The sequence below is a fragment of the Danio rerio genome, chromosome 4 (assembly GCF_049306965.1).
Source record: "Danio rerio strain Tuebingen ecotype United States chromosome 4, GRCz12tu, whole genome shotgun sequence".
In the NCBI taxonomy this organism is placed as follows: domain Eukaryota; kingdom Metazoa; phylum Chordata; class Actinopteri; order Cypriniformes; family Danionidae; genus Danio; species Danio rerio.
The window spans coordinates 73616112-73630840 of NC_133179.1; positions in this window are offsets into that span (position 1 = coordinate 73616112).

Below are 14729 nucleotides of genomic sequence, written 5' to 3' on the forward strand. Positions count from 1 at the left end.
GGCAGAGTGTGAACAAACTCAAGGCTAAGATATGCGCTTGCCTTTTAATGCATTTGCGGCCTTTAGGCTACAGGCAACTATGTATAATAATGTTTTTTTTTTCTTGTTTTTTTTTTTGTATGGTAAAGGACAATACACATTATGTTATTGATGTAAACTTAGGCTAAAACTTACCATTGATAAACGTGACCTACCTCAAGCAGATCACTTAAAGTATAAAAAAATAAAGTAGGCTATATATATATATTCTTAATAAACTTCACAGCCACAAATATAAAAACAACTTGTATTAAAACTGGGCGAGGATTAGAAAGAATACGATGCTTGTTATATATAATTTAAATTTTGATTCCAATTTCTGCAAGCACATTTTTTCACTCGCTACTCTGCCAGAAACTTCGCCGCCGGAGAGCACCTCAATAATGTAAACATTTGTTTAAAGATGGAGCGCAAGATGTGCCGAGTGGCAACATGTGAAGAACGATGGCAAAGCTAAGTGTGATTATTGTAATAAACTAAGTTATAAAGCAGAGTCCCGACCAACAGGACTAAGCATATGCGGTTGGCTCATTCTTCACGAATATAGAATTAAAATAATGGCGCGTTAGGTTCACTAAGCAGCGCATTCTCTCCGCCTCATCGTTTAACCAGCGGGACACGCTGCTGAAGCAGGAGAGACACTCCGTCATTCATAATCTTAGCTGATGTATCGGAGTCGAAAGAATATATCAAAGAGGAATTTTCTTTTAACAGTCCCGATATGTTTAATCTTTTTATTTTATTTTTTTTTTCGTGTCATTTCTCTTCAGCAAATTAGATATTTTTTAAAGCTGCTTGATTCTTTTAAAACCGAAAGCAGGGCCCATAGTGTTTTTCCATAAGATACTCCTTTATGAATGTTTTAATTTTTTTATTAAAGTTTTTAATGTGCTTTTTGATAGTTTTATTTTATTTCAAGCAGCATCTAAATGCGAATTTATCCTCAAAACTTGGCATGAGAGCGATGCAAGTCATGTGTGGCATAATTGCCTTTTTTCCCTGCGCGTGCGAGATCAATTTCTGATCTTTTTGCAACTAAAATGAAAGCATAAACATTCAGTACAAATAAGTAGTCTTAAATAAATAAATAAATAAATAAATAAATAAATAAATAAATAAATAAATAAAGCAGTCTTTTAACCTAAATATAGAGAGATGTTCAGTGTTTGCTATTTTGACAGGACTAAGACAAGACATTTTCATTTATGTTTTTATTTCTGTTTTTACTTAAATTTTCGTTGTTGATTATAGTTTACTATCTCATTTTATGTCTCAACAATTATAGATAATAATAAACGAATAATGAAAATTAATGAATAATGAAAATAGGCCTAGATATATTATTTATTTAAAGACATTGCCGACATTGAGCTTAAGTTGAATGCAGCTTCATCAAAAGCAGAAAAAAATAAAATAATTTGACCTATTTTAAGCAGATTATAATAAAAATATTTTTGCCGCAGGACATAAATTAAGTCTAGCAGGTTTGTTTTTTTAATACTTTAGTTTCAGTTCAGTTTTTTTTTTCAAAACGTCAATGTTCTCCTTTAAAGTAGCTATAACTGTTGTTTTGTTTTGTTTTTTTACTTAATGGCTCAGTATGTTTTGTATTTGAATTTGACGCGTCAGAAAAAAAAAACCGCTGAATCTCTGCAAATATTTGGTTAACTTATAAAACAAATGTATGGTTTAGTGATGTTAGTAATGCATAGAAAAATGCAAAGCAGAATTATTAAAGTTATTATTTCATTGATCTGAACATAACCATTTATAATATAATTACTAACCCGTCGTCTAAAATATTAAAATAATAAAATAGTCTATTATTTTATTCATGGCTAGAGCTTGATTAAATTGATTAACAAGCCATGTGCTTTTGTTTGTTTGTTCTCGGTACTGGGTATACGCAAAACATTTTCTAAAATGTCAAGCAGTATTTGTCTATAGAGCAGCATTTTGCTAATTATAATAGTCCTTTATATTTATATACATGTGTTTTTGCATATTCGTTATTTCACTTGATGCATTCGTTATTTAATGTTTGAATACTGAAATAAAAAGCCATCGTTTAAAAGGTTATTTCACCATCAAAATGTAGCCTGTTATATGTATCATTAACGTTTTATATAAAACTGCTGTGCAGTGTAAATGGGACCTTAATACAGTTTAAAGCGAAGTTGTCTGTAAGGATGATGGGCATGGCATGTCTATTGTTGTGGCTCGCGTTGTGAATATTAGAAACTGTCGGGTGAAGGCTTTATGGTCGTGCGGAATTGTCTGCTGCTGTCATGGCTCAGCAGGCAACACCCTATTCAGCTAGGCTATGTTCGGTGTTTGTATGTACAAATTCGTTTTGGCGAATGCTAGAGCGTAATAGAGATATTTTAAATAACAAGTATAGTTCAGTCCAGAAGTTGCTGTGCATAGAAACATTTATTTTCATAAGGCCCCATTTGCGGTTTGGTTTTAAAACGCATAGGTTTTGCTACGGTTACGCCATCCGTCCTCGGGAGTTTTGGATTTTGTGTAACCATGTTTGTGGAAAACACTTGAGGGTGGAGACATACCCCTTCCCCCGTCTCATAACCAAAAGCTTGTCTTTCAGGTGTTAATGGGCATCGAGACCGAAGTCATGTCGCATTTCCACTGTCGGCCTATAGCTCGCAGCGCGTAACGCAAACCCAGCCCCCAGAACGTCCCCCGAGTGTTGGCATCGTGCATCCGTTAATAACTCGGTAGAAAATGTATTTTATAACATCCTCATTTAGACACAGTCAAACATTCAGCCCAAATGCACTGGAGAGACCTGAAACGTGTTCCCAAAAATGCTCTGTTTGCACGATTTGATTATTATCATCATATCCAAATACTTTATAAATAATATTCTTAACCTTCTCTGGTGTTTATTGTTTTTAGAAAATATCTAAAATCTTTTAAAAGAAAATATCTTGTAAAATAAAAGTTTGATTTGGCTTTAACGGTTTTATTTATGTATAGGCCTACCTAAACTGTTATAGCTTGCTTTTGCTTGTTTTATATTGGTTTATTTATTTAATGCGATATTATTATATCCGATAATGTAATTCTTTAAATTATATTTCAATGTGGCTTAGGCTTATCAAGATATGACACTTGTTTTGAGTCTACAAAAGGTAATTTGTAAAGTGTTATGTCTTTCTGTTGTATTCATATGGTGTATTATCTGCAAAATAAATAACAAAAAGAAAGAAGCCGCTAGCAGCATCCACAGAGCTGTGAAGAGAGCGCTCTTTTGCTCGGTCTCTCACACACAACCTTTATGTCTGCTGTGTCTTTAATATGGTGTGTAGATTATTATGCGTTATTGAAACATCAAGGGGGACGCAGCAAAATCACTTATAAATTAAAATTGTATTATTCTATGCAACAGCCTTACATTTAAAACGGAAACATAAGGGCGATTTTAAGCAAAAAGACCTCAGCCTATAAGTCTAGATGTTTTATTTTCCTTTTTATTTATTTGTTTATTTGTTTGGCGCATGTGTGCGATAGGAAAACTATAGTGTAATTACGGCAAGCCATCTTTCCCAGACTCGGGGCAAATTCCTTTCACTCCGTCCCGAAGCCCCAGCTGGCCCTCCTGCCATCCACTGCGTAAAACATATGCTGGATAAGTTGACGGTTCATTCCGCTGTGGCGATCACAGACTAATAAAGGGACTAAACCGAAAAGAAAATGAATGAAGAATGAATGAATAAATTAATAATAATAAAATAAAAATAAGGTAATAATCTTTAAACACAAATTCCGCGTAAGCGACCTTTTTATTTTTAGAGATGGTACATTTGAATTGCCTCTTCCCACTTCCCCCACCTCAAAATTGAAAGTTGCAAAGAGAACTATAGCTCATTTACACCTTGATGTCTATAGCCTCAATAGCAAAGAGCACAGCCCATTCACACCTCAACACAGAGCAAGTTTAGCGGAAGAATGTCAAATCAGAATCACGCAGATGAAGCACACCAGCTACTAGCCTACTTTCATGAAACTATTAAATGTGTATTGTCATAAATTTGCTTATTTACAGCAGCTTTTTTCGCGCAACAGAATTGCGGCGTTTGGAAGCCGTCAATGAATAAAAACAGGGTCAATAGTGAAATCGGCTTTTCATTGTATCCCTATTACCTATATCAATGCATTGAAGGCCTTTTATGGTGTCATCACGATAGAATAGCCTAAGTTATATTGAAATAATTTAAAGAACAAAGTTATAAAAACTCACATTACATAAATAAACAATTAAAAATATGTTTAGGTTGTCTTTATTTAATTGCCCTCGTGATGATGGTGTGCTTTATCATTATGTGCGTTTTACTTATAACGTGATTCAAATGATGGATCTGCGACAGAGAAACTAGGGGTTTTGGGAAACATGCATCACTATATCCTTTTTTCCCCAAACTGTGCATAGTTCAGCCGCAAGTTACTGTACGTCTTTTTTTGGAAAAGCACCCCATGTCCGCTAGTGCCGCGCGCCTCTTTCTCTGGTCAAAAATGAGTTGATTTTTAAAATAATAAATATATAGATTAATTAAATTTTCAGCAAAAGAGACATTTATTTCATATTTCACTATGCATTTCATCTGATCTTTATAGCTTAATTAAACACATATTGTCAAAACCCACACATAGGCCTACTGTATGAAAATGAAAAGGGCATTTTTTGTTATTATTAGACTACTATTTATTTGTTGCCTAGGCTATTTAGGGGTTGGGGGTTGTTGTTGCGCGAGTACTGAAGAGCGGTGTTGACGTGGTGTTGTCAAGAGCGGTGTTGTTGCGCGCCTACTGAAGGGCGGGACCGAGGGTGTGCCGCGTCGCGGGGGCACTTTTGATCATTTTGGAAGGGCACTTTCTATCCAAGACTAAAAAGGGCATGTGCACTGCACAGGTTGAGCCCTATGTGTGCACGTGCCTGTCTCGGAGTATTTAGTGCACTTGATATGCAGCTCCGTCTCAATCAGCTGCTGAGGGCACAGCCGCTTCCCCACCGGCAGCCATGTCCGCTGCCCTCTTCTAACATGTTAGAAAATACTGCAAATCAAGCTGTCGGTATCTCCCCGCGGTTGAAATTGTTCATTATTCGAAAAAAAAAAGAATAAATATCAGTGAGCAAGCTTTCTAGATTTATTTTAGGCCTATATTCAGCTGTTTTAATCTTGCAATTCTGATAACTTTTAGAGATAATGTCTGTTTTTATCAACTTGTCTGTCATTTATTTCTCATTTGCTACTTATTTTATTAATTTGTTGATGTTAATATACTACATATAGTCTTGTATATGCATCTAAAATCCTTTGGCATTCAAATTTGCTTTGAACTTGAAAGAGAGAAAGAATCTGATTTTACCCGTCAGAGCACATTGCATATGCCTTTTTTTAAATAACATTTATTTAACAAATATTTTAGCACATCGAAAGTAATTAAATTACCTGTCTTTTGATTAAAACCTTTATGCAAAAAGATCAGAAAAAAAGGCAATATATGCGACATGACATCGCTCTCATGCCACGATTTGAGGATAAATTCGCTTTTAGGCGCTGCTTTGAATAAAATAAAACTATTAAAAAGCACATTAAAGACACTCATAAAATAAAACATTAATAAAGGAGTATTATGAAAAAACACCAATTGACGGGCTCTGCTTTCGGTTTTAAAAGAATCAAGCAGCTTTAAAAATATAATTTGCTGAAGAGAAATGACAGGGAAAAAAAGATTAAACATATCGGCACTGTAAAAAGAACATTCCTCTTTGATATATTCTTTCGACTCCGACACATCAGCTAAGATTATGAACGACGGAGTGTCTCTCCTGCTTCAGTAGCGTGTCCCGCTGGTTATAACGGAGGAGGCGGAGAGAATGCGCTGCTTAGTTTCGGCTCGATATATTTAATTAAAAACTAACACCGAGCTGCTTATAACGCTCAAAAAAGTTAAACTAAAATGCACAACTCTTGTTGGTTGCACCTGCGGGATGCACAATGAACCTAACGCGCCATTATTTTAATTCTATATTCGTGAAGAATGAGCCAACCGCATATGCTAAGTCAGTCCTGTTGGTCGTGACTCTCTGCTTTATAACTTATTAGTTTATTACAATAATCACACTTAGCTTTGCCATCGTTCTTCACCAAATATAGCCACTCAACACATCTTGCGGTCTATCTTTAATGTTTAGATTATTGAAGGTGCTATTGATGTTTTGAGAAAAAAAAGTTAATAGTACTGAAACTAAATTATTAAAAATAAACTTGCGGGACTTCGTTTAGGCTATGTCCTGCGGCAACATTATTTTTATTACACTTTAAGTGATCTGCTTGAGGTAGGTCACGTTTATCAATGGTAAGTTTTAGCCTAAGTTTACATCAATAACATAATGTGCATTGTCCTTTACCATACAAAAAAAGTAAATAAAAAAAAACATTTATTTATATAGCATTTATTTTTAAATGCATTAAAAAACAAGCGCATATCTTAGCCTTGATTTTGTTCACACTCTGCCTGTATTAACATAAATGCTGTATTTTAATATAGCTAATTTTGATTAGCTTTAACTGACAGCCTTTTCTTCTTTTTCCGCGGTTATGCGGCATTATATTTCACACGCATATGCAAGGTGACTGAATATGAAATTAAAATACAAAACTTACTGAGCCATTAAGTAAAAAAACAAAACAAAACAACAGTTATACTTTAAAGCAGAACATTGACGTTTTGAAACAAAAAAACGGAACTGAAACTAAATTATTAAAAATAAACCTGCCAGACTTAATTTATGTCCTATTTTCATTATTTATTTATTTTCATTATTCATTTATTATTATGTACTATAATTGAAACATAAAATGAGATAGTAAAATATAATCAACAACGAAAATGTAAATAAAAACGTAAATTAAAAACATAAATGATAATATCTTGTCTTAGTCCTATCAAAATAGCAAACTACATCTCTCTATATTTAGACTAAAAGACTGCTTTATTTATTTATTGATTGATTTATTTATTTAAGACTATTTGTACTGAATGTTTATGCTTTCACTTTAGTTGTCTTTCATTTCTTTAATTCTATTTTCCAAAACGAATCCTCTTTGCACTTAAAAAGTTTACAATAAACCAGGTAAACAAATTTTAAATGTAAGTTGAGGTGATCGCAAGTTCACAACTGTGAGGTGATGTGCTCTACCGGCAGGATAATATTTTTTTGCTGTTTTTTATATGCGCACGTTTAAGATTTAAGATAATAACATTGCCATGATAGTCGAAGAAATCAAAACATTATTTTCACCCCAACGCAATTTAATCGGGCACTGAAGGCTAATAACTTAATTCTTATATTTGCTTTTTGACTTCTCACCATGTATCTTTTCTACAGCATAGTATAGTGTAAGAGCATGTCTATTACCAGAAAAACTAAATTAAAATTATATTTTAATTGAACACATCACATCACATACAGTAAGCTACGCCTACAGAACAGTCTGTTTAGCATTGTGAAAAGGCAAAGCTGAATATCTGTGGTTAAAGTGCCACCCAGCGGTCAAATGCTGCTGGCGCATCAAGTACCGCCGTCGCCGCGGCATGAATGGCGGCACAAGGAACACATTGTAGTAACATCTGTATATATAGTTTATTTTCAGTGTTGCTTTCATCACTGTAGACTGAACTCATGAACACTCAACACTGCTCATTTCTCACTGCTGATTGTGTTGCTCTTTGTCCTCTACACAGGCTACAGGGCTGTAAACTCACTGTTAAGTGCTGTGAGAGTTTGTCTTCAGCTCTACAATCCCCAAACTGTGTGCTGAGAGAGCTGGCCCTGAGTGACAATGACCTGCAGGATTCAGGAGTGAAGCTTCTCTCTGATGGACTGAAGAGTCAACACTGTAAACTGGACACACTGAGGTAAATGATTCTCCACTCTACAACAGTAAAAGTGTTTTGATTGAGATGGAAATGTCCAGATATATTAAGAGCATTAGTGGAGAAACTGCAAAATGCTGCTTCTCAAATGAAAGTTGCTCTTTTTCTTAATCAGTTCAGGAAATCAGTGTATTTTAATGATTATTTTAATTAATTACCTCTAAATCTTTATTTATATTTTATATTTTAATGATTATATTTATAGTTTATCTGTGAATTGGTTTATTGGAAAGATATATTTAGGAATTTGTCAGATGTTTTGGTCATTCTGACAAAAAAAAAAAAAAATTGAAACAAGAGAAGCAATGTGGATGAGGTCTGAGGAGGTTTCTGGACCCGGCAGCAGGTTTGACAGGCTCTGATCATTTGCATTTTGCAGGTTCATAAATATATAAAGTTTCGTGTTCCTCTTATCTAAACTCAAATTTTGCGTTTTTATTTTACATTAAACATGTTCAGGAATATATTAGATGACATTTAATATTCAGTTTTATTTAATAACAATAGTCAATAATTCTAATTGACACAAATTCCAATAGTTTTGTCATATTATTAACCTCATAGTTTGTTTTTACATCAGATGAATGACTGAAATCACACTGTTAATGTAATCTGTGTTCTTCTTTCTCAGACTGGCCATGTGTAATCTCACTGTTCAGTGCTGATGTGTTATTTTAGTGTTCCCTTTATTGTTTGAGCAGTATATATATATAGTTTATTTTCAGTGTTGCTTTCATCACTGTAGACTGAACTCATGAACACTCAACACTGCTCATTTCTCACTGCTGATTGTGTTGCTGTTTGTCCTCTACACAGGCTACAGGGCTGTGAACTCACTGTTCAGTGCTGTGAGAGTTTGTCTTCAGCTCTACAATCCTCAAACTGTGTGCTGAGAGAGCTGGACCTGAGTAACAATGACCTGCAGGATTCAGGAGTGAAGAAGATCTCTGATGGACTGAAGAGTCAACACTGTAAACTGGACACTCTGAGGTCTGAGTTTAAGTATCTGATTGATTGATTAATTGATTAATTGATTGATTGATTTTTTTGTTTGGTTTTGTTACATCAGATCACATTAACAGTGTGGTTTTTAGTAATGTGTGTTCTTCTTTCTCAGATTGGTCACATGTAATCTCACTGTTCAGTGCTGTGAGAGTTTGTCTTCAGCTCTACAATCCTCAAACTGTGTGCTGAGAGAGCTGGACCTGAGTAACAATGACCTGCAGGATTCAGGAGTGAAGAAGCTCTCTGATGGACTGAAGAGTCAACACTGTAAACTGGACACACTGAGGTAAATGATTCTCCACTCTACAATAACTACAGTCAGACAGTTTCATATTAGAGCTCTTCATGCTTGAACATGTTAACCCTGGGTGATACTAAACCCCAGATAACAGGAATTCTGGTTTATCAGTGATTGTGTTTCACACTGCTCATACTATACCTGTAGTTAACCCTCAGGGGTCTGAGGTGATTTTGGGACCCCTGAGATGTTTTGACATGCCCTGACATCTGTTTTGTAGAGATAAATATTATGTGTGGTTAGTAGGTTTTAGAGAAACAAATGTAGCTGAAATAAGATCCATAAACCAGACTGAATGTGCCTGAACAAGAGTTTAGAGTAAGCAGTCTTGTAGACTAGAATATTTACTGCACAATTATGTGAAATTATTCTGTTCTCTCATTCAGAGAAAACATTACAATGATCTACATTTTGTTAAGTTTGTTTTGGGTGATCTCAGCTGTATGTGTGAGTGACAATGCTCATGAATAATTCACACCTGAGAGACAACAGACACTCCCCCACTCACCCATCAAGGGCAGTGTACAGCAATGTCCATCTGCAGAAGCTAGCCCAAACTCAATGCTTGTTGTGTTACTGCTGTGTGACCATGTAAACACTCTGGGTGAACAATATACAGTGCTCAGCATATATAAGTACAGCCCTCACTAATCTCTCTTTTACATTCATATTTTAATAGAAAGCTCCACAGTATTATATATGTGCATATACAATAGATTAGCCAAATCTGGAGCTCATCTAACAAAATAACTCATGATAACGGTCCAAAAACTAGTACACTCAAACTTATATGTTTATAGAAAAATATTAAATACAAAATTAAACAGAGGAAAAATCAAGAGAAGCAAAACAATGAAAAATTTTGCTGAAACTTTGAAGTATATTGTTTTGCAATATATATATATATTATATTTAGCCTGAATTTAATTGTATTATTTTTTAATTTCTGAATATGTTTGGTGACTAAAATATGATGTTCATGAATAAATCAGTTTAATAAATGTGTTCTGTTTAAATGCAGCAGAATACACTGCCTATATTGACTGAGAAATGGAGGAAAGTCTTGGTTTTCAGAATGGGCTGTCCTCCATTATGCTGAGCGCTGTATGTGACTTATACAGCCGCACATATAATATATATTTGAAATGGTGTAAAACGTGTTCGCCAAACTCTCTTGTGCATTAATCCAGCATTTAATAATCATTTCTGAATGAGTCTGAGACACTGAAGTAGAGGAATGACAAACGCTTTAAACACAAGAATAAATCAGATTTAAAGATGAAAAACAATTACTGTAAATCTAAATCATATTTGAAGAGCTTTAATATAGATTTCACTAATAGTTGCAGTCTCAGTTCACTGTTTGAAAACTTTACCAGGTTCAACTACAGTAAAATAACAAAAAAATTATATAATAACAGGTGTAACGTGTCATGCTCTGTACACTTCTACAGATGATGTCGAGTCCTTGTTGAGTGTGTGTGTGTTTGCTGATGTGATCAATAAGGAGAGCTGATCAGGATGTGTGTGTTCATCACTGCTGTTGACATGAGCAGAAACAGCAGTCAGCATCTTCACAACACAAAGAGATGTGTGATTGTCCAACTGTGTGATGTGGACTATTGCTGTGTTTGTAGATTGTCTGGCTGTATGGTGACAGAGGAAGGCTGTGGTTTTCTGTCTTCAGCTCTGACTTCAAACCCCTCACACCTGAGAGAGCTGGATCTGAGCTACAATCATCCAGGAGATTCAGGAGTCAAGCTGCTCTCTGAACAACTGGAGGATCCAAACTACACACTGGACAAACTCAAGTATGTGGAGCAGCACTGGCCTTGTGCTTTTACACTGAATGGCTTTAAAAAGACACTAGAAAGCTCTTTTGTGATCAGCTTCAGTTTTCTGTGAGGGTTATGGGGTGAGGACAGACAGAAGATACAGCTTGTAGAGTATTCCAGTCATGTCTATGAAGAGCAAATCATTGAGTGTGAAATGAATCTCCTCTGTAAATGTTGGAGTGTATTGGCTCAGTTACAGTGACATTAAGCGGGACACACTGTACAGTTTCAGCATTTGAGCTGAGCAGAGAAACTTCTTCCTCCATTTCTGCTGAAGAATCCTACAATATCAGGTCAGGAATAGGGTTGGGGATTGAAGATGGATTCAGATTCTGGAATCAGACACTTGGATTAATGTTCAGACTCTTGTTCTAAAATCAACATCTGGATTCCTCTTCTCTGTGCACACATGTGTATTTTTCACTTGCTAATCTGTCAGGAACTTGGGTGCTGGCGAGCAGCTTTAATAATCTGAACATAGTTTAGAGATGGACTGCAACATGTGCTCAAAGGCTGCATGTGCTGAAGAACGATGGCAAAGCTAAGTGTGATCACTGTAATAAATGAATGTTGCAGCAGGGTGTCTCCATCAACATGAGCAGTATCTGCGCTCGCTTCACCAACAGCAGAGGAAAAGAACGCACTGTGTTACATTCATTGTGCATCCCGGCTCAACCAACAAGTGTTGTGTGTTTTAGCTCAAGAGTTTGGAGCGTGTAGCTGAGCGGCTCAGTGCTAGCTTTAGCTTATTAGCTGAGGGGGAAACTAAACAGCTCATTCTCTCCATCTGTGTGTGTTTACAGTCTGGATCATGGAGGACACACGAGGATTACAGCAGGACCACGCAAATGTAGGACTACACACACACACACACACACACACACATATGCACACCCACACAAACACACACACACACACACAATCACACACACATAGATACACACACTCACACACGCGCTCTCTCTCTCACATACACACACACACACGCACTCACACACATCTCTCTCTCATACACACACACACACACATGCACACACACAAACTCCCCCCTCTGTGTCTCTCTTTCTCACAAACACACACACACATGCACATACACGCACACAGATAAACACACACACACACTCTCCCTTTACACTCTCACACACACACACACGCACGCTTGCATGCACGCACACACACACACACACACACTCTCACACATGCACACAAAAACATTCACAGACACACTCACTGTATCTCTCTTTTTCACACACACACACTCACACACACACACACACACACAGCTGTGGTTGTAAATGTGTGTGTTCTTGTGTTCAGATGTCTGTTTCCTCACTCTGGATCCAAACACAGCAAACACTCAACTCATTCTGTCTGAGGAGAACAGAGAGGTGAAGAGTGTGAGAGAGAATCAGCCGTATCCTGATCATCCACACAGATTTGATGATTATCATCAGGTGTTGTGCAGAGAGAGTGTGTGTGGACGCTGTTACTGGGAGATTGACTGGAGTGGAGATGATGTGTGTATATCAGTGGCATATAAGAGCATCAGGAGGAAGGGAGGAGATGATGAGTGTAGGTTTGGATATAATGCTCAGTCCTGGAATTTGATCTGCTCTTCCATCGGTTCCTCATTCACACACAATGACACAGAGACTGGTCTCCTAGTGGAGCCGCTCAGCAGTAGAATAGGAGTGTTTGTGGATCACAGTGCAGGAACTCTGATCTTCTACAACATCTATAGAGACACAATGAGCCTCCTCCACTCAGTCCAGACCACATTCACTGAGCCGCTCTGTGCTGGGTTTGGGCTTTATGATCCTGGATCATCAGTGAAACTGAGCTGAAGACTGACGAGAGATTTACCCAGAATCCTCTGCAGGAGCAGTCAGCAGCTGTGTGTGTGTGTGTGTGTGTGTGTGTGTGCGTGTGTGTGTGTGTGTGTGTGTGTGTGTGTGTGTGTGTGTGTGTGATGCATGTTTGTCTGTGTGTGTGTGTGTTTGAGAGAGAGAGTGTGTGTGTGTGTGTGTGTGTGTGCTCGTACGCATGTGCTCACTACTGTGTGTGGGAGAAAGAGAGAGGGTTTGTGTGTGCGTGTGTGCGTGCGTGCGTGCGTGCGTGTGTGTGTGTGTAAGAGTGTGTTTTTTGTGTGTGTCTGTGTGTCAGAGAGAGAGAGTGTGCTTGTGTGTGTGTGTGTGTGTGTGTGAGAGAGAGAGAGAGAGAGAGAGAGTGTGTGTGTGTGTGTAAGAGAAAGAGTGTGCGTGTGTGTGTGTGCGCAGGTATACTATTGTTTGTGCATGTGTGTGTGTTTTCACTGCTGCGTGTCTGTGTGTGTGTGTGTGTGTTCACTGCTGCGTGTCTGTCTGTCTGTCTGTCTGTCTGTCTGTCTGTCTGTCTGTGTGTGTGTGTGTGTGTGTGTGTGTGTGTGTGTGTGTGTGTGTGTGTGTGTGTGTGTGTGTGTGTGTGTGTGAGAGAAGAGAGTGTGTGTGTGTGTGTGTGCTTGTGTTTACTGCTCTGTGTGTGTGTGTGTGTGTGTGTGTCACCATTCACACTCAACAACAGTCACTGCATTTGTCAAGTTACAACAATATGAACGTCACAGGGTGGAGAATACAGTGACGGGGTGAAGACCGTAACAGGGTTGAGGAGACACTTTCATTTCAATGTTAATTTGTTTTAATTAATCTGAAATTAAATCTAAGACTAAACCAAAACACTTCTTTATTTCAGTAAAACATTTAGGCATTGATCACACTGAGATGACATTAAACTTCATTAAACCAAACTACAGTCAGAATTCAGAACAGTGAAGTGCTGCAGGTAACTGGAGCGTTAGTAACCTTTACAAATGCTGATAAAGGCCTGTGTTCCCGAATATACTGCTGAACAGAACCTGCAGTGAACAGCAGCAACAGCTACATCATGACTAAACCTTTATTTCCTGGAACATCAAGAAAAACTGCAGCAGAAAACAGTCTTCTTAATGAAAATGCTTAATAATAAAAATAACATTATACAGCCAGACGGGCTGCTCTGTGCTCTGAGTATTTCAGAAACTGCTGATCTACTGGGATTTTCACGCACAACCATCTCTAGAGGAGGAAATATCCAGTGAGCGGCAGTTCTGTGGGCGCTGATGCCTTGTTGATGCGGTCAGAGGAGAATGGCCAGACTGGTTCCAGCTGATAGAAAGGCAACAGTAACTCAAATAAGCACTCGCTACAACCGAGCTCTGCAGAAGAGCATCTCTGAACACACGACACGTCCAACCTTGAGGCGGATGGGCTACAGCAGCAGAAGAGCACCAGATATTCCTCAACCTTTTGACAGCTGAAGCCTCTTTATCTCTAATATTAATATGAATTCTGCCCTTAATGACCCCCTCTCTAACGTTGGCTAATTGTCACATGACATAGAGATGAGCAAATGAACTGTTTACATAATTAAAGTCTTTTTCACTTCACATGTTCTGATTTGATCAGCTTTAACTCATGATGAAACTCGGGACACATTCAATATAAAATCTGCTGCTGATACGGGCGCCATGTCTGAGATAAGATTGTGTCACAGTTTCAGTGGAAACACTGCTTCAG